We start from the raw sequence: 20,007 nt of genomic DNA, 5'->3' as shown, positions 1-20,007 counted from the left end.
TTTCCCTGGTTGTCCCAAGAGAACAGTGTTTTGTATTGGAAAGCCATCTGTCTGGATCCTATCTGTCTCACTGGCTCATCAGCATTCCTTTGTTAATCTTCATGTATAAACCAAAGTAAGAGCTTGGCAAAGGCCAGGTCTGGTCAACTGGTTATGGTTCCCTGTATATAGTCCATTGTCTTTTCAAAACCTCAGTCCAATTTTCCTACAGACAAAACCTTTTAATCTCAAATACGGAAGGATGCTAAACCTAGAACGAGACAGCCAGAATTTATCATATCATGGTGCTCTACATGTGTCTCTGTACAGTTCATGAATGTGTCATTCAGTTGTCATTAAACAAGCACCTTACTCAGGATGACCCGTTTTCCATTAATTATATACATATTTGAATAGATGTCTTACAAAGGTGGTTCTTGAATGAATCAGTAAATACCAGCAATAGGATATAGGTTGAATGGCCCTGTTTACATCTTTTATTTAGACTAAGGTCTAAATGTAGCAAGCATGTGGAGTGTCAATATAGCCAAATACAGTTTCAATTTTCTCAAATAAATCTTCTCTAAATACGGTATACTTTTTATTAGGAAAGACATCCAGTCCAAAGGTAAAGCTCTTTAAATACGAAGCCTCTTGGAATGTACTGCACACTGTAAAATTAATATAATATATACCAAAATGAATATACCATCTAACATAACAAATATCATACCCACCACAACAAATATGTCATGCAGATAAGGCTGGCGAGCTTTTACACTGACTCTCCATCTACATAGAAGCGACCATCTTCAGTTGAACTAGTGTCTGAGGTGTTGGAAATACATTTGAGTCTTATTATAAACAGTTATGTGCTGCCCACCCCTCAAGTGAACGTGTGGCTAGCATCCCTATGATCCATGAGCTGCCTGTGTAGACCCTATGTGAAACAGACCTCAAATTCATCGATTTATCGTTGTCACCATTAAACATGTGGAGGTTATATCCGGTATGCATCGGGTGAAAACACATAGCCTTAATAGGTTTCATCATCAGTTTTTTTTAAACAATACGGCCACCTCCTGTTATCCCACGTGCTGCATATGTTTGGATGGTCTCCTTGAGGGCTTCCAATCTGAGGCTTTTTGGACAGCTAAAATCTCAATCAAACTGAAAACAAGAAGTGCCCATGATCGAAGCATGTCTTACTGTCTGATCTCTTCTTAATGTGAAGGGAAAAATCCTTGCCAAAGTGCTTAAAATAGACTGTTTACGGTCAAGACATGTTTGGTCCACCTGCTTCTCAATTACTTAATTCCGGGTCGGGGTAAAAGACAATGCATCAGACAGTTACAACTAACACACAAATTCTCTGGAGTGTTTTGTGCATTGATCCTGGTAGACTTTGAAAAGGCCTTCGACTCTCTTAGTTGGTACTTTCTCTCCAAATATCTACATAATATCAATTTTGTCGCCCAAATTCTGACCTATGTCAAAGTCCTTTAACCGCTTAACAGCGGTGCGGCGGCTTGATTAGGTGGGCGGGGCCGCGTCGGCCAACGGACATGCGCTGCACTACGAAGGTAGTGCTCGCGACGGCCGTTGGCCGACGGGTGCACAGGAAGGGTCTAAAGACATCCTTGGATATTAGGGCTACCTAATCCGATGACTTACCTGCTCCGCTTTAGGAAAGGAAAGCAGACGGTTTTAGCATTAGGGGAGGCCCACCAGGTGATTCTCTCCCTCTGGGGCACCAACAAGATTACTGATTATGTAGCCTGGCTTTATAAATTATGGTCTATTTTAGGAATGGAGAAATTAGCTCTTGTGGCTGATAAGAACTGCAACACCTATCCAGAGCTGGGGGCACCGTTCATTTGTATTCTTTCTTCTAAATTATGTAAGTTGACAAGCCTTACTTATCTGAAGCTGTTTCGTCTTCTTCCGGAGGCCGAGCCTGCCACCAAACCAGTTCCTATTTGACCTCTCAGATCACTATAACCAAGCATATACCACTTGACTGCCTCGATGTGTCTACACCACATACCACTTCACAGCACTTTCAGGAGGAGTTGGGCGGAGGTACTGTTTAGGTTAATATTTTATGTTGAAAAGCCTTATGATGCTGCCAGCCCCAGGGTTGTAGGCGAACGGCTGTGTTAACAGAGAAACATCATGTTGTTTTACGCTGCCGGCCCCTTGGGTTGTAGGCAAATAGCTGTGTATGTTTACAATGCTTTATGGTAACAATAAAAAGAACAGACCCATAAAACATCATTATGCCACAGTTTTTGTTAACAGTACAGTATCTGCTTCATTCCCAATAGAAAAGGGCACTAGACAGAGATGCCTCCTCTAGCCCTTTTAGTTTGCTCTACATATAGATTCATTTGCAGCCTAGGTTCAGCAAGATGGCCTGACAGTAATGAGGACTGTGTATCCCTTCATGTGGACAACATGATTCTTTTTCTTCTGGGTCCTCGGTGGACAGGTCAGAGGCTAATGGAAATGCTTCATAGCTTTGGAAAGGCCACCATCTGAGGGTCAGCTGGGATATATCAGTCTTAGTTCTGATTGAGGGGGAAGAATTAGAAACTAATTAGCAGTCAAAATTAATCTCCATGAGATACTTTTAGATACCTTCAAGTCCGAAACGCAGTACATAGGGTAATCCCCAAACGTACTGATCTCCCGGCCTATTCGCCCCTGGAGGACAGACTCCTCGATGACTATCTAAAGGAGAAAGCGTTTTTTTCTGATTTACAGGAAGATATTAAACAATACATCTAACACGTGGGGGAAAATACGAGCCACATGGGCAGAAGATGTGGGTGATCTGAGTGATGAAGAATGGCAGGAGGCACTGGCATCCCCCCGAGAAGTGGCAATGAATTCCCAGATTAAATTAATTCAACTTAAGATTCCACACAGAGCCTATTATACCAGTGTAGCATTGGTCAAAATGAGTACCCTAAGTTCCTCACTATGACCTAGGGGGTGGGCCAGGTGAGGACGTATATACACCAGGGGTGGGATTGCCCGATTCTTCAGACATACTGGGGAAAAATAACATCGAAAATGTGAGCAGTCAGTGGGAAGACAATGGATTTCTCACCCCGATGGTGCCTCCTCAATGTTTGGGGTCAGGGGCGGCTCCTCCATTAGAGTAGAGGGGCTTCTCCCCACTGCTTTCTCGCATTGCGAGAAGCAGAAACATAAAATGGTAAAACTACCATTTTATGTTTCTGCTTCTCACGCTGCGAGAAAGCAAAAGTGCCTGGTTGGGTGCAGGCGGGTGGGTGGTCCTGCTCGAGGGCAGGGGGGTGTGGATTGCCCACTGTTGTGGGCCCTGACTGTTTGGTCGGCCCTCTGGGGCCAACCAAACCATTCATGTGCACTCTACTTTTTCTCTATGTAGGCTGAATGCAGCCTAAATAGAGAAAAAAGCCTCGCTCCAGGTGCACGGCTGGGCGCCGGCCGCACCAATCACAACACTGCCATTGCAGCGTTGTGATTGGCTTAGGGGAGGGAGGCTGCATGTAGTAAACGCGGGACAGGCCAGGAGCTGAGGTGGGGACGTGTGACCCGGGGGAAGGTACGTTTTTTTATATTGCAATTAAACCCATCCACCCATCCTCTCTCCCCCACCTCCGTGAACCCGCACAATCCCCCTGTCATGCTGGCGGCAACTGCTACGTGTGCAAACAAAGCAACGTGTCTTGCAACTACTGTTGAGTGCTTTTCCGGTTACACCATGGCCTGTGGTTTTCCACTCCCAGGCACAATCACCAGGTCCGCCTGGAGGGGGTGTTTTAACAGCCATGTACTTTGCCAAAGGCAAGTGTGACGTGGTTGCTGTTTTGATCGGGGGTGCCTCAAGCACCGGCCTTCCTTTCTGTGAGCTGTGGACTCCATAGCTTATCTCTCCTGTTAACTGGACCGATGCACTGGGACCGGACAAATGGAGGTGGAGCCGTCTCTAACGTGTGCGAAAATGAGGAAGGAAAGAGACACACCCTCTGTTTACCTCTCCCTACCCCAGTTACCGAAATATGAGGAAATAAGAGGCCGCATGATTTGACGTTCTGTAGGCCCATTACTTCCCTGGGCCCCAGGGCCACTACTTCTACCACACAGAAACTAAATATACCTAATGCCTTCCGAGGATTGTGCACAGACAGAATATTGAGGTAGTGTAGTTCCTATATTCCCAATAGGCTCTCCACATTGGAATAACATAAACGATAGTTTAGACGTAGGACTGAGGTCGACTAGGTCTCTATTGAATATGTTAGACTTCATTATGAATGCCAGCTAGCTCAGAGGTCACTAGAAACTTTCTCGAGTGAACAGGAAGGAGTTAACTTTCCTGAATAGACAAGAAGAGATTAGTTTCTGACAACCGCATAAACATGACAACTTTGCTCCCTCCAGAATAAGGAGTATATCTCCAGAGTCGCGGAAACAATAGATGGCTATTTCACTCAGTCAATCGTGCATGCTTAGTTTCACCAGGAGTGCAGAGAAATAGAGAGATGGGCATTTTCAATAAAAGTGGTTATTTATTGAGCAGTCTTCTTTCTCATGGAAGAGAAGTGAATTGCCACAATTGCAATACTTGTCATAAAGTAATGCCTTTATAAGGATATGATTTGTTATAACCACATAAGGGCATAAATCAGGAATATTTAAATAGGGTCCTAGATACGTTCACAACACCCACTCCACGTATAATGTCCATCATTACTAAAATACTAAGCAATATTAAACATATAACGATGCATGTGTTTTCCAGCCCACCCCAAAATACATAAAATGCATTTGAAATGGTATATACACGAAAAATGAGTATGTATACTGTACGTTTTCAAGCAGTAGTATCATTCAGATAATGCATATATAGTACGTTGAAATATTGGCTGAATGAATTGCGAAAATTACATTTATGAAATGGCTCTTAATATAGAAGAAAAGGTCGGGCCATTTCATCACATATTTATACAAGACTGTACATGTGCTAGAGGATAAGTCAAAATATTGTCTCTAGAGTTTCAAAAAATAGAAATCTTGTTCTCTAAGAATAGTTCTACTTTAAGCAGAGTATCATGTGCCAAAAAAAGTAAATATTTTGGAAACGGAAAAATAATTTTGCTTTCAGGGGAAAAAAAATAGTTCCAATGTTTTTAGAAATTCTGTTTATCAAAACTGAAGGCCAAATTCAGAGTTCAGGGAATGCTGTGTGCTTGTTTTTTTCTTTTAAAAGTTATTCTCGTTGTTAGGGGAAAACATTAACTCAGATAGGCTGGCAAAGAATTCGTCTACAACAGTAGGTGAAAGTTGGACCAAGTCCGAAAAAGTAGAAATAGTGCAAATGTGAGAGGCATTGCCGTCATCGGTGTCTAGATCAACAATGTTCACAGAAGTTTGTACCTGTGTGCCGCTTTCATATTATACCTCACCGCCACATAATCGTAATGGTGAGGTCTCAACGAATGCTGTCATCAGAATAGGAAGCCGCTGGGGACAACACGTTGCATGAGCCGTTACTGAACCAAGCAAAATATCGATATCCATAGGTACTGCTGATGGTAGTGTAAGACAGACGTCCATTACACATTTTTCTCCGCATCGCAGGCATCGTAGAACAGGTAAGATGCAATCTTGCCAGATTGGTCTGAATGAAAGAAACCAGGTAGTATTCATATCTCTTAGCCGAGCTAAGCCGAGGACTTTAATAATCCGCTCTCGGTATCTCATTGCTAGGACCGTGTCTTCCATTGTTGCCTGAGTTTTGTCTGTGGCTGGACTTGCCATATCGGAGCAGAAGGAACAAAAATAAGATTCCTGCTACGAGTCCCAAGATGAGAGGCAGGCCGCCGAACACAGAGTGCACGAAATTCGGGAAGATGCTCAGGACTGCTTCACAGGATGCTAATAGTCCCGAAAAAATTGTCATAAATACATGTGCGATGCCACTGGTATCTGACATGTTTAAGATTTGACCTAACATTTCTATGAAATGCACAGAGCAATTTGTCGATAATAATGTATGTATCTCTGCTGCTGTCCTTGCAACTTGTAGATCATAAGTTTCTCTAGACGAGGTTAAAGGCACAGTTGTCTGTAAAAGAATAGACTTCATTCTGCTTAAAGTATCAATTCGAATAGAAGAGATATTCAGAGAAGGCCATATTGCTGCCTCCTTGTCTGGTTTATTGTTTGGATACAATACTTACATACAGAAAATGACCCTGGAAGTAACGCTCACGAGATAGGCCGTTCTTGGCACCATGCCACAACAGCTGTGGTCACTTATTATAATGTAGCTGCCGTTGGAAAGTTGTCTGAAACAAGGCTCTATCTGTGTAGCAGGGGTGCCGTGCAGGTGACATGAAAGGTTATTTGATGAACCTTCGCAGGCTCCATGCAAGTTAATACCTTGACACAGAAGTGTACCGCTTAGTGAATTTTTACAGTTGTTATCACTAAGAAATACCTCTTTTCTCCCTTCACTATAACATCTATGTGTATAAGATAAATTCCAGGTTGACTTGATGTATCCTTTACCCAACCTTTCATACAGGCCTGCTGGTATACACTTTTGGCAATATTGAAACTGAAAAGTCGTTATCGGAATTGTAATTGTACCAGGTATTATCCATTCAATGACAGGTCGTTCTGACATTGTCAATGGTAATTTTTCGAGTTTTTCAATGCTCAGCACTGTATAGTCTGCTCCTTTTTGTGCCAAAGAGATTTGCTTATCTGTGAGGTTAAAGATAGAAAATAATGACGTTGTGTTGATTAGACACCATGGCATGTAGCCTGAACGCAGATTTTGTAATGTCCAGCCTAACTGTACAATAGAACGTAATTGGGACTGGCCAGGTTGTAACATGAGCATATCCTGTTCTATTATATCAATAGCAGATTATACAATGCTGTCCAGTGAATAAATACTGGAGGACAGAGTCGTTAACCCATTGTCCACTAAAGACAGTGATTTTTCCAAATGAATACGATTAATCTCTCGTATTTTTTCAGCAGTTTCAATTTGCGTTACTTTCCAAGCTTCGTTGTAAGCAGCGTATATACCGGCGTATACGAAATGTTTTTGACGCTGTTTGCGAAGTCCCATTAAGAAATCTCGCAAGTCAGCACCTTCTTGAAGTAAAGTCAAGTGTTGCTTTATTTCAGGCAGTGTGGATTTCTGTAGCCACTCAAGGCATAGTTTTCCTACACTATATGTTGTTATTATCCCTGGATGTTGTCTCTGGGAATATCCTGGGTCTAGCCTATTCTGTTTGAACCCCTGTGTTTTGTTCAGGAATCTATCTTGACAGTTATTAGTGTCTGTGGGCCAAATCAACCATTATTTCCAATCAGGATTAGTTCTGTTTTGGTGTAAAATATGGGATACGTCTATCTCCACATCTGTAGTGCTATTACTATCAGGTATGGGTTTTGGTATAGACGGTTTGTTTAAGTCTTTTATCTTGGCTAGGCCAAGACAGGTTGTTTGTTGATTCAGGAATATTATCTGTTCTGGGATCATGCAGGCTCTGAATAATGATTCTAAACCTTGTACCTGCCAGTCTTTTGTACCCCAGACTGTTTTAGTCTCAATGTTGTTTTTCCAAAATTCAAAACCAAATGTAGACATTTTTTCATAAAATTTCTCAGAATCAATCAGTTTAGTATTTGTCAACATGTTTTTCATTCCTGTCTTATTCATAATCTTAAAATAAAACGTTTCTGGATCTGAATTATTAAACCCAGAGAAATATGGGAATTTCTCATGAAATGTTTTTGAACTGCCTTTTGGCGGTGTTGGGCAATGTTCCCATTGATTATAAAAAAAACATTTCTAGGTTTGGCAGATTTTTGTAAATAGTGATGTCCATAATGATTAAAACAATACATTTCTCCATAATTTGATGAACCTTGTAAATAATCATGTTCTGTAAATTTTGCTGACATTTCTAAATCTGACATCATATTATTAATATTTCCAAAAGTCCCAATCATCAGAGAAAGTACTAGGTGATACAAAGTCACTTAAAGAAATCTTGAACTGGTGTGGATATTTCAAGAGTTCAACCGGGCCATAGATTTCGTAATCAGTTGCGTCTCATGCTACACCACCAGGTATAGGAATGGCTGTGATGTTCACTGATGACAGTTCTCTTTTTCCGATGTGAGATGATCTGTGAGGTTTTAGAACCAAGTTGATGTTCTGACTTGCTGTGTCCTTTGTACTATATTTTCCATCAATAAATCTGCCCAAACTTAAAACCAAAATGAGCCAAAGTAGGAGGAAAAGTACACCTAACACAATCCACAATTCAATCCATGGTGAATTCAGATATGTTTCTCCAAGTTGATGAAAGAGTTCTTTAATATTGTCTTTGAAAGTTTTGTTCGCTGGCTTGTCCTCATGTTCACTTGGATCATCAGAAAAGTCATTGAAATTGATGAAGTAGCCAGATGCAGTTCTGTCAATTGTTGGAATTGCTTCCGGATTTTCATTAATCTTTGGATTTGTATGTTCAGAGGCTACATCATTGTAGACAGGTGTTTCTTGACAAACTGTTGCAATTTGGGTTTCAAGAGGCACAAGTTCCATGGCTTTGTTGCATAGTCCTTCTTTAATTACTGCAGGTTTATCAAATGTGATTAGTCTCTCAGTTTGAACCTCTTGGATTGTAGCAAGGTTTGGTCTTCTGCTACTTCTTGGGAGTCCACTGGGCCTACTACTTATTATTGGCCACATGATTGTGGTTTTACCAGGTTGATTGATACAACTCTGTTCTCCTTTTTACCAGCAAGGGGCGGTGGTACTACTGATCTTGTTCCGCTGATAGCTAAGACAGGTACTGCTTTTCTGTAAGAAGGCCCAAATTCCTTCTTCACCGCGATCTTTTCTCTGACCAGACCCCAATCTTTGGAATCCAGACAGGTCTTGCTGGGACAGGTGGTTTTTCTTCAGTGGCTGTTTGCTTTAGTTTAGTGTTACTTAGACTTCTTCTTGTTTCATTTAAGTCCTGTAAAACAGCCAAACGATCTTTGATATCAAAGGTTTTTTGTTTCACCACTGAAGTCTGACGATCGAGGTCTTCGATTAACATTCTAGTACCAAACAAAAGTTCATACAGAGTGATTCCCCCCAGAGAATTTCTTGGCAGATTATTAAGACTACGTTGGACACTTATTAGATGTTTGACCCACCCGTCACCCGAACCTTATACCCTCGCTGTTATAGATTGCTTTATGTCCCATTTTTTTTCCCTCCACTACCGCATTTCCCTCGGGATGGATTGGACTAGAGTACCACAATGCAATGCCCATGCTGGCCATGGCATCCTTGTAAGCTCGAGAGATAAACGCAGGACCCGGGTCAGAATGTAGCATGCCAATTGCGTATGTGTCGATAAAGACTCGCAAATCTTTTATTTATAACAGTTCTGGCATCAGCCGAGCGCTGGGGCCACATCCAAATGAATCTCGTCTTAATAATTATGGGGTCGCATTCTTCCGTTTGGATGTCTGCGTGTAGATAGCCTAATGCTGTCTAATAGAGGTGTCTGGGCTGGTGTCTGGTCCGGTTCACAACTGGGATCTCTGTTGCAGTCCTGACAGTTCATTGCAAAGTTATAAATTTGCACGCTCATCCCCGGCCACCAATATTGTGATTGCAATGCTATTAGAGATTTCAAGATCTCTTGGTGCCTCAGACCCATTCCCATGTATGCTTCTTGAATCAAGTAAGCCCTCCGGTTCATGTTTGGAATTACTCTATCCCCCACTCCAGGGATTCGAGCAAAAGGAACGGAGTTCGCATCAATTATGTATGTATTATTGAGTGGATAGTTGAGAGGTAATGCAGCATAGTCACCTTTTAATGAGGCTTTTACTGCCAGCATGGTTTCTCCATCTATTTGTTTTTTAGAATGCTTTTTTGTAGCTACGGAAGCCGGTTAAACAGCTGCCGCTGTGGCTCTGTTAGCCAATGAATTTCCTGCAACGTGAACGCCATCACGTCGAAGACTCTGCGTATGTATCACATGAGTCTTGTTCCCATAGTTTTTTATGCTTTATTGTGACACCTGTCTCATCTTTGTAACCGTTTTCACTCCAGGTCTGCATGAAATTATTATGAGACTGGACGCAGAAATGCGAATCGCACACCATTAGTGTGGGGAATTCGCGATCAGCATTCTCGAGCGCCATCTTCAAAGCTCGTAGTTCAGCTCGCTGAGCTGTACAGTTTCTGAGTGATTCAGTTTTAGTGACCATTGGTCTGAATTTAACTATGCACCAGCGACCTTTGGCAATCGCGCATGGTGCATTGTAAGCTTTTTTATCCACAACGTAGTGTTGTGCAAATCTGTCTGTGTAGATTACACTGGTGTATTGTTCTAGAATCAGAATTTCCGTCGGCAGAGGACATTCATATTCATATTGGAGAAATTTGTGTGTTTTTAGGTTAGGATCAAATTCGTTTACTACGTCTGATGCAGCACAAGAATTAACCCATTGTATCCATCTCGGATGCAAAGCTTTAGCATTCGGAATGCTGGCTCTTGTTACTGCTTCAAGGGCAGGTACCTGTCACGATCGGTCGGATTCAACATAGACCCATTAATAATAAAAAAGAAATCAGTCAGAAACGTTATGGTAAACGATTCAAAATAATAGTGACTAAACTCTTCTTGAAACAATGTCTGTTGAATTTGCAACAATCTAACATGGTTGTAGCCCCCCCCATCAGAGTAGAAGATCAGCTCTCTAGTGTTTGTGCAGTTCGCGGCGAGCCAGGTGCTAAAAGCGCAAGCTAACTACTGAACTACGCACTTCAACCGTTGAATTAACGAAGCAAGCTGCGTTCGTTAATGCTCCATTAGAATTGTAAAAAACCCTTAGCTTAGAGTATATTCCCAGTATCCAGAGTTGCTTTAGAGACTAGTACCAGTTTTTCGAGTTGAGAATCATCAACGCATGCGCAACGTCGGACAACGAGGAACTTTTCCAGCGAAGACGTCGTTTCACGGACCGAGTTCATTTAACTTGTTGCTCCAGTAGTGGCGGTGGTAAGAGGTGTCTGTGAACACCATCTCCAGTCGTCGCTTTTGTTATAGTTCTTACTTAGAGATTTTCCAGAAGAATTCATTTCCGTATTGCTTGATACTGATAGTGTAAATATTTGAAAGAAGATAGGACAAAACAAGATATTAGGTTCAAGGATTCACCCGTACTTATCCAGGGTAATTAGCAACCAAAAAGCAAAATTCACATAAGGTCAAAATAATAAAACTATGTTAGTAATTTAATGTCTCGCTTACAGGTGTAACCAATCTACAGTAAAATCAACTTGCAGAGAGAAGCAAAAGCCTTTAGCCATTGGGGTAATCGAGTGGTCTTTGAAAGTTTTCTACGTCTAAGTAATTCACTGTTAGTTTAAGGATTGTTGTTCATAATACTTTCCTTCACTACAGGCACAGAATTAAGAAGGTGTTCCTACTATGCTGTTCCACCGTGCAGACGAGGACAGGAACCAGGCAGTCTCTCTCTTTTATCCACTTCCCCTTTCCCTCCCTACTAGTGTACTGCCTGGAAGTTATAATCTTCGTGAGGTGCACTGGTGGTGAGGTGTGGGGACCATCGTCGGCTCCTGTGGTTCCGGTTTGGCCTCTGACAGATTGAAGTGCCAACTGATTTCCACCCAAGTCGAGATAGCAGAAGGTCTAGATCTAAAAACCTTAGCTGGTATCCTTGATGGGTTACAAGCTCAGTTAACTCAAACGGCAGAAGAAAATAGAAGTCTTAGAGAGGAAGTTAAAAGATCACAACAAGAGACACAACAGATTAGGTTAAGAATGGAAGAACTCCTGTCAGAAGCTTCTAAGGTCGCATTCATGCTGTCCTGCATGAGTGGCGATGCGGCCGCATGGTCGATGCCTATGATCTCCTGGAATGACCCAGCGCTATTTGATTATAAACAATTCAAACAAGAATTTTTGAGAATATTCGACAGAAGAACCGTGGATCAAGCCACAGATAACGAGTTGCTCGACCTAAAACAAGGGAACCGTGAATTGGTAGCGTACATTGCTCAGTTTAACAAACTCGTTGTTGAGACCAGTTGGCCTGCGAGCAAACGTGCCGCCATCTTCTATCGTGGTTTAAAAGATGAGTTAAAAGACTCGTTAGCTCAGATACCCAACCGACCACAAGACATCTCGGAACTAATTGATCTGGTATTGCAACTTGAACACCGTCAAGTCGAAAGAAAATCTGAAAGGAAAAAAGAGTACCGTACTTATGTTCCACGATTTGATCAAGTTAAGTCGGAGACTATTAAATCAGACTCTTCCACCGGTGAAGAACCAATGCAGATTGGCTCTGTTCGAGGCCCACTTTCCAAGGACGAGAAAGAAATGAGGCGATCTAAAAACCTGTGTCTATACTGTGGAGGATCAGGGCATTTTGTAAAAGAGTGTCCCAAAAAACCCAAGGGTAATCAAGGGTTAAAAGATCGATCCCATCAGTAGAGGGAGTTGCCCTGGTGGGATTGAGCAAAGAGTCAACTCAAGAATCGCAGCGATTAGCTAACACCTTACAAGCAGCAGCGCCACATTTAACTGTGTCTTGTACCGTCCGGTTTGGAATTCAGGAGGTGAAAGATGTGTCTGTCATGATAGACTCGGGCACAACTGGTAATTTTTGTGACATAGAATACGCTAAGGAAATGGGGTTTCGGGCAATTAAGAAGAAACATTTCGAAATAGTGAAGGCGGTCGATGGTTCAAATCTTACGTCTGGTCCAATTACTGATGAAACTGAAACCTTAGAGTTAATTGGGTTACAAGGTCATCATGAGTTTATTCGATTTAATTTGATTGACGCCCCGCAATATCAGTTAATCCTGGGATTGCCGTGGTTATCAGAACATAACCCAAGGATCGATTGGGAAAAGAAAACTATGGAAATGTCTTCGGAGCACTGCAAGGAAAACTGCTTCACTAGGAACCCAGAAAAACCCTCCAGATCTCCAGCTACAGAATTAGCTCAAATCAATCATCAACTGTGCATTGTTGACTTAAAAGAAATTCCAACTGATTATCAAGATCTGGCCAGCATCTTCGACAAAAAAAATGCTGAGCGGCTACCACCTCACAGGAAGTATGATTGCAAGATAGAACTGGAGCCCGTGGCCAGATTACCGTGCAGTCGAATATATGCTCTCACTGAAACTGAAAATGCATTTTTGAAGGAATATTTGGAGGAGTATCAGAGAATCGGGTTTATAAGACCCTCTCAATCCCCAGTTTCGTCACCACTATTTTTCCGGCCTAAGAAGGATGGAACCCTCCGCACGTGCATTGACTACAGAGCCTTAAATTTGGTGACCATAAAAAATCGGTATCCTCTTTCTTTAATTTATCAATTATTGGATCAGGTCAAAGGAGCCAAAGTGTATACTAAACTCGACCTTAGGGGCGCCTATCACTTAGTCAGAGTTGCCGAAGGCGATGAATGGAAGACAGCGTTCTGCACAAAATGTGGCCTCTGTGAATACCAGGTAATGCCTTACGGATTGAGCAACGCTCCAGCAGCCTTTCAGCACTTTGTAAATGACGTTATTCGAGAATTTCTGGACAGAGTGGCTGTCGTGTACATAGATGACATTTTGATCTTCTCTGACTGCATGGAGGAGCACATGAAACATGTTCGGGCCATCTTGCAGAAATTATTAGAAAACCAACTCTTCGTGAAGCTGGAGAAGTGTTCATTTCATGCCAAACAGGTAGAATTCCTGGGATTTGTGTTGTCTGCTGATGGTGTTGCTATGGATCCAGCCAAGGTTCAAGTTATACAGGATTGGGCGTCCCCTAGAAATGTAAAAGAGATCCAAAGTTTCCTAGGCTTTGCTAACTTCTATCGGAGGTTCATTCCTAATTTTTCCATGAAAGTTACGCCAATCACGCAGCTTTTGAAAAAAGGAGCCAAATTTGTTTGGTCCGAAGATGCAGAGAAGGCTTTTTGTTTCCTAAAAGAGACTTTTATCACAGCTCCGGTTTTGGCACATCCAGATCCAGAACAAGCCTTTTTTGTAGAAACTGATGCATCAGACTTTGCCACTGGTGGAATTTTGACTCAGAGGGACAAAAATACTGGGCAACTTCATCCAGTCCAGAAAGTTAGCAGAACCAGAACTTAATTATTCTATTGCTGATAAAGAATTGTTAGCGGTAAAAGAAGCATTCCAAGATTGGTGACATTATTTGTTGGGAGCCAAGCACTGCATCACAGTATATACCGATCATAGCAATCTGCAGTTTTTAAAATCAGCTAAAACTTTGACTCCTCGTCAGTTGCGATGGTCGTTGTATTTCTCTGAATTTGATTTCGTGATCACATACAAGCCAGGAGCAAAAAATGGAAAGGCAGATGCGTTATCCAGATTAAACGTACCCCATGAAGTGAAGACGCCCTCCAACGAACCAATTATCCCCAAGGAAAAAATCATTGGTGTCATTCACTTAAAAGAATTTGTTCAGGAGATACATGACCATTATCCGCCTCAGAAATTACAGAAGTGGGCTCAAAATGATATAAAGAAAACAATCAAAGAAGGCCTTCCATATTATGAAGAAGCGCTATATCTGCCGACTAAGAACTTGCAGGAAAAGGCTCTACGCCACTGTCACGATTACCCAATGGCTGGTCATAAGGGCATAAAAAGACCTTAAATTTGATCAAGAGACATTTTTGGTGGCCAGACATGGCGGCTCATGTGGCGCAGTATGTGTCGACCTGTGAACTATTCATTAAAGGGAAGCCAAACAGACAAGCTCCACAGGGGTTGTTACAGCCTCTTCCCAATGCCCCACACCCATGGCACACAGTGACGTTAGACTTGATTGTGGATCTTCCGCCTAGTCAGCGTTACACGACTATCTTAGTATTGGTAGACACATTTTCCAAAATGAGTCATTTTGTACCACTCAAGTCCCTTCCAACAGCACTGCAGTTAATACCACTATCCAATCAACACGTCATTCGAGCTCATGGGGTTCCACAGTTATTATTTCTGACATAGGGACCCAATTTGTGGCTAAATCGTGGAAGAAATGTATGCAGAGCTTGGGTGTAGACACGCGATTTTCCACCAGTTTCCATCCTGAGACCGACGGTCAAACGGAGAGGGTCAATCAGGAACTAGAGCAGTACTTGAGGCTCTATCTGTTGGAACAGGAGGGTGAGTGGTCGGATCTGTTGTGGACTGCTGAGTTTGCATACAACAATGCCATTCATGACTCCACTGGTTTTACACCATTCTATTTAGATTCTGGTAGGCACCCTCAGTTAATGACAGGAAGAAAGGATAACTCAGTACCCTCGATTAAAACCTATTTATCCCAGTTAGAGCACTCTCACAAATTAGCTCAGGAGAATTTGCAGAAAGCCAAAATGTCCTATAAGAAATAGGCAGACAAAAATAGAAGAGCAGGTACAGACTTTAAGGTGGGAGATCGGGTATGGTTGTCCACTAAACATTTAAGGTTGAAAGGTATTAGGAAGTTTCAGCCTAGGTATATTGGGCCATTCAGAGTTATTAAAAAAATGTATCCTGTAGTGGTCCTATTACAGCTTCCAAAACAGTTAAAAGTTCATCCAGCCTTTCATGTCTCCCTTCTTAAAAAGAGCCCACCTCATGTAAGACTTAAGAAGCTTCCAATGTCTATAACAGTAGAATCGAATTAGGAATATGAAGTTAGCAAGATATTGGATTCAAAAAGGTCCAGAGGGAAACTATACTATCTAGTAGAATGGAAGGGTTACTGTCCTGAAGAACGGTCTTGGGAACCATCCACCAATGTACATGCTCCCAGACTTTTAAAGAATTTTCATAAAAGTAATCCAGCCAAGCCCAAAGAGGAGGGACCCCCTTTGGAGGGAGGTACTGTCACGATCGGTCAGATTCAACATAGACCCATAAATAATAAAAAACGAATCAGTCAGAAACGTAATGGTAAACGATTCAAAATAATATTGACTAAACTCTTCTTGAAACAATGTCTGTTGATTTTGCAACAATCTAACATGGTTGTTGCCCCCCCCCATCAGAGTAGAAGGTCAGCTCTCTAGTGTTTGTGCAGTTCGTGGCGAGCCAGGTGCTAAAAGCGCAAGCTAACTACTGAACTACGCACTTCAACCGTTGAATTAACGAAGCAAGCTGCGTTCGTTAATGCTCCATTAGAATTGTAAAAAACCCTTAGCTTAGAGCATATTCCCAGTATCCAGAGTTGCTTTAGAGACTAGTACCAGTTTTTCGAGTTGAGAATCATCAACTCATGCGCAACGTGGGACAACAAGGAACTTTTCCAGCGAAGACGTCGTTTCACGGACCGAGTTCATTTAACTTGTTGCTCCAGTAGTGGCGGTGGTAAGAGGTGTCTGTGGACACCGTCTCAGTCGTCGCTTTTGTTGTAGTTCTTACTTAGAGACTTTTCCAGAAGAAATCAATTCCGTATTGCTTGATACTGATAGTGTAAATATTTGAAAGAAGATAGGACTAAACAAGATATTAGGTTCAAGGATTCACCCGTACTTATCCAGGGTAATTAGCAACCAAAAAGCAAAATTCACATAAGGTCAAAATAATAAAACTATGTTAGTAATTTAATGTCTCGCTTACAGGTGTAACCAATCTACAGTAAAATCAACTTGCAGAGAGAAGCAAAAGCCTTTAGCCATTGGGGTAATTGAGTGGTCTTTGAAAGTTTTCTACGTCTAAGTAATTCACTGTTAATTTAGTGATTGTTGTTCATAATACTTTCCTTCACTACAGGCACAGAATTAAGAAGGTGTTCCTACTAGGCTGTTCCACCGTGCAGACGAGGACAGGAACCAGTCAGTCTCTCTCTTTTATCCACTTCCCCTTTCCCTCCCTACTAGTGTACTGCCTGGAAGTTATAATCTTCGGGAGGTGCACTGGTGCTGAGGTGTGGGAACCATCGTCGGCTCCTGTGGTTGCGGTTTGGCCTCTGACAGTACCGGTGTAACGATTATTATACGTTTACCTTGTGCGAGGGCTCTTTATTTTGCTACAGCAGTTTGAACCGCAGTCAGAATTATTTCAGTAGAACGGAATTTCATTTCAGCTTGTGTGTACAAGTGTGATTTATAAGCTATTAGTACCGTTTCTCTCTCATTAGAGGTCAGGTACATGAATCCGCATCTTCCTGGGATGACTCGGATTACAAGGTTGCGTTCGTTTGCGCGTGTTTGCAGTTTTGTTTTAGTTAACATGTCTGTTTGTAATGATCTTAAAATTTCTGTGTGTTTCTGAGTCCAATTAATTGGTTTGAAATCAGGTTTTATTAATTCTTAGAGAGGTTCAACCCTCTCTGCATAATTTAGAATATAAGTTCTTCCGAAATTCAGGAAACCTAGAATTGATTGTAAGATTTTCAGTGTTTTTGGAGCTTGGAGTACTGCACACTTCTCTAAGAAGTTGTCTGCTAGGCTTTTGCCCTCACTTGATAATTCATATCCTAAAAATAGGACTGCGAGGTGGGCAATTCGTGACTTTTTAAAGTTGAATTTTTACCCTTCCGATGCGCTCCTAAGTATGATGGTGTTCACTCTTTTCAAGTGTGTCTCCAGGTCATCGTCTGTAAGATAGATGTCATCGACATAAGATAATGCCTCATCATCATACATTTGTAGTAACTCTGTTACCCTATCTGAAAATAATCCTGGGCTATTCTTGAATCCCTGTGGGAGACGACAAAATTGTTTTTGGGACCCCATACTGGAGAAAGCGGTCAAATACCTGCTTTCTGGTGAAATGTTTTGACAGAAGAAACCATTTGAAATATCTAATTTCGCTTTATATTGTTTGCGCACGATGTTATTCATTAGTGCTGCACTGTGTGAGTTTTGTACTGCAAATGTTTTGCAACAAGAGTTTAGGTGTCTGTAATCCAAAACTAGACGATATGAATTGTCTGGTTTGGAGACAGGAAACAAAGGATTGTTCATTTGTGTGGTGCATGTTTCAATCACCCCCTGATATTCAAGTTGATCTAAGATCTCCCTTACTTGCTTTTTAGCTTCTTGCTTAACAGGATACTGCCTCTGTGCAGTTGGTTGATTGTTTAACTGAATTTTATGGTGAGGAGAATCCTCATCCCCTCCTACATGATTTTTATATAAGGCAGGGGCTTGGGTCACTGCCCATTTTCTAGCATATGTGTATTTTTTATGAACTGGAATGTGATTTGAGAAGGCAGGCATAATCATTTCTTTGCCATGTGGGCACTGCCTGACAAACTCTGGTGGCCAGTCTTTTTCTGCTAGAAGGATATCATAGCCTTCGGATAGGTTCTCCCAAAAGAGACCTCTTATTTTCCTAGTTTTGTCCCCCTCTATACGTAATGTTATTTCATATAATTTATGGGGTACACTGACTCTGGTGTCTGCAGTTTCCACTTGAATGTATTCATTCGTGTCCACTGTCTCCAGAAGATTCATCAGGATCTTGCGAGCTATGGTCACTTCTGCTGTGCTGTCTAGCATTGTGGTGCCCATTCTCCGTTTTTCAGTTGTGTCCTCAGAATCCTCGGCATGTTTTATTTTAATACTAGCTACCTTCTTTTTTGGAAATTGTAATTTTTTACTTTGATGAGCAGGGTTCTTGTCTTTGGACCTGACGCGCTCTTCTTTATGTTCTGACCGTCCTCTTCTTTCCGATTTCTGTGAGGAAGTCTGAAAAGATCGAGAGGGACGTGTATCAATATCTTGATATCTGTCAGGTTTTTTCAAATTGTTCCTATTTCTAAGGTTGTATCTTTTTTCAGAGGGCTCCCTTTGTAGAGACTTGCCCCCTCGTTCTGGAGATCTATCTCTCCGTTGAGGAGACCTTCCTCTGGACTGAAACTGTTTTTCTCTGGGAGAGGTTTGTTTATTACCCTCCCACCTCTTTTTTGGAGTATTGAGATTATTCTTAATAAAGGTTTTTTTAGGATTTTCAGTTAGTTGTGGTTTTAGTGGTTTCCCACCCAAACTATCTCTACCTAGTTCTTCATAGGATTTTTCAATTATTCTGGCAAGTTCAAAAGGTTGTTCTGCTATATCTGTTTCTTCAATTTTTGGCGGATCGCCGTACTGTCAATTGTCAATTGGACTAACTGTCTATATGATTTTGTTAATTCTTGTAGTTGAACTTAAAGTTCTTCGCTTGACATTTTTCCAATGTCAGGATGTGGTGTGTAGCCGGCTAGAACTGGTCATGTGGCTCCTGGTCTACCTAGTGGACCAAGCCTGGTAATGTGATTTTGATGTTTTAGGGTGCCTTTAAACCAGAGCTCATGCTCTTGGTAAGTTAGTGGAATTTCAACGTCCTCGAACGGGGCGTATTCATCTGGAGATTCCTCTATTTTGTAGTAGTGGAACTCGCGTGTCACAGCGTTTGCTGCCGGAAAATGTATCCAGTAATAGAATACCTCTGTCTGCCGATATTCATGTGCCTCTACTACAAATCTTACTGTACCACCTCTTGATGATACTCCATTTTTTATAAGTTTCATAGTTATGGTTTTCCTTATATTTACCGGGATGAGTATTGCATCCGGGTCATTTTGTTGGAGACTTGTGTCTTCCCCTAACAGTTGAGTTGCTAATGCTTCTCTTTCTCTTTCCTCGTTTGCAGAGCAAGTGTCAAGGAAACAAAGATTAGGTGCACAATATTTTGGAACACTGTATCCTTCAACGTTGACTAAACCAAAAACTAATACATAGGAATCTCTTCCTACTAAGTTCTGGCGGATATTAACCTTTCACCCACTCCAGACGTCTATTGGAGTTTTTACAGGAAAAAGGGGTCTGTGTGAAAAGCACGACTGAGTTACTCCAGTATCTAGCGTTAAATTATCGCCTTACCAAACGTTGGGGGCCATGTAGTGTAGTTCCTATATTCCCAATAGGCTCTGCGCATTGGAATAACATAAATGATAGTTT

This window comes from Lissotriton helveticus, chromosome 8 (assembly GCF_964261635.1).
Source record: "Lissotriton helveticus chromosome 8, aLisHel1.1, whole genome shotgun sequence".
Lineage (NCBI taxonomy): Eukaryota > Metazoa > Chordata > Amphibia > Caudata > Salamandridae > Lissotriton > Lissotriton helveticus.
Note: the sequence above shows the minus strand (reverse complement) of the source record.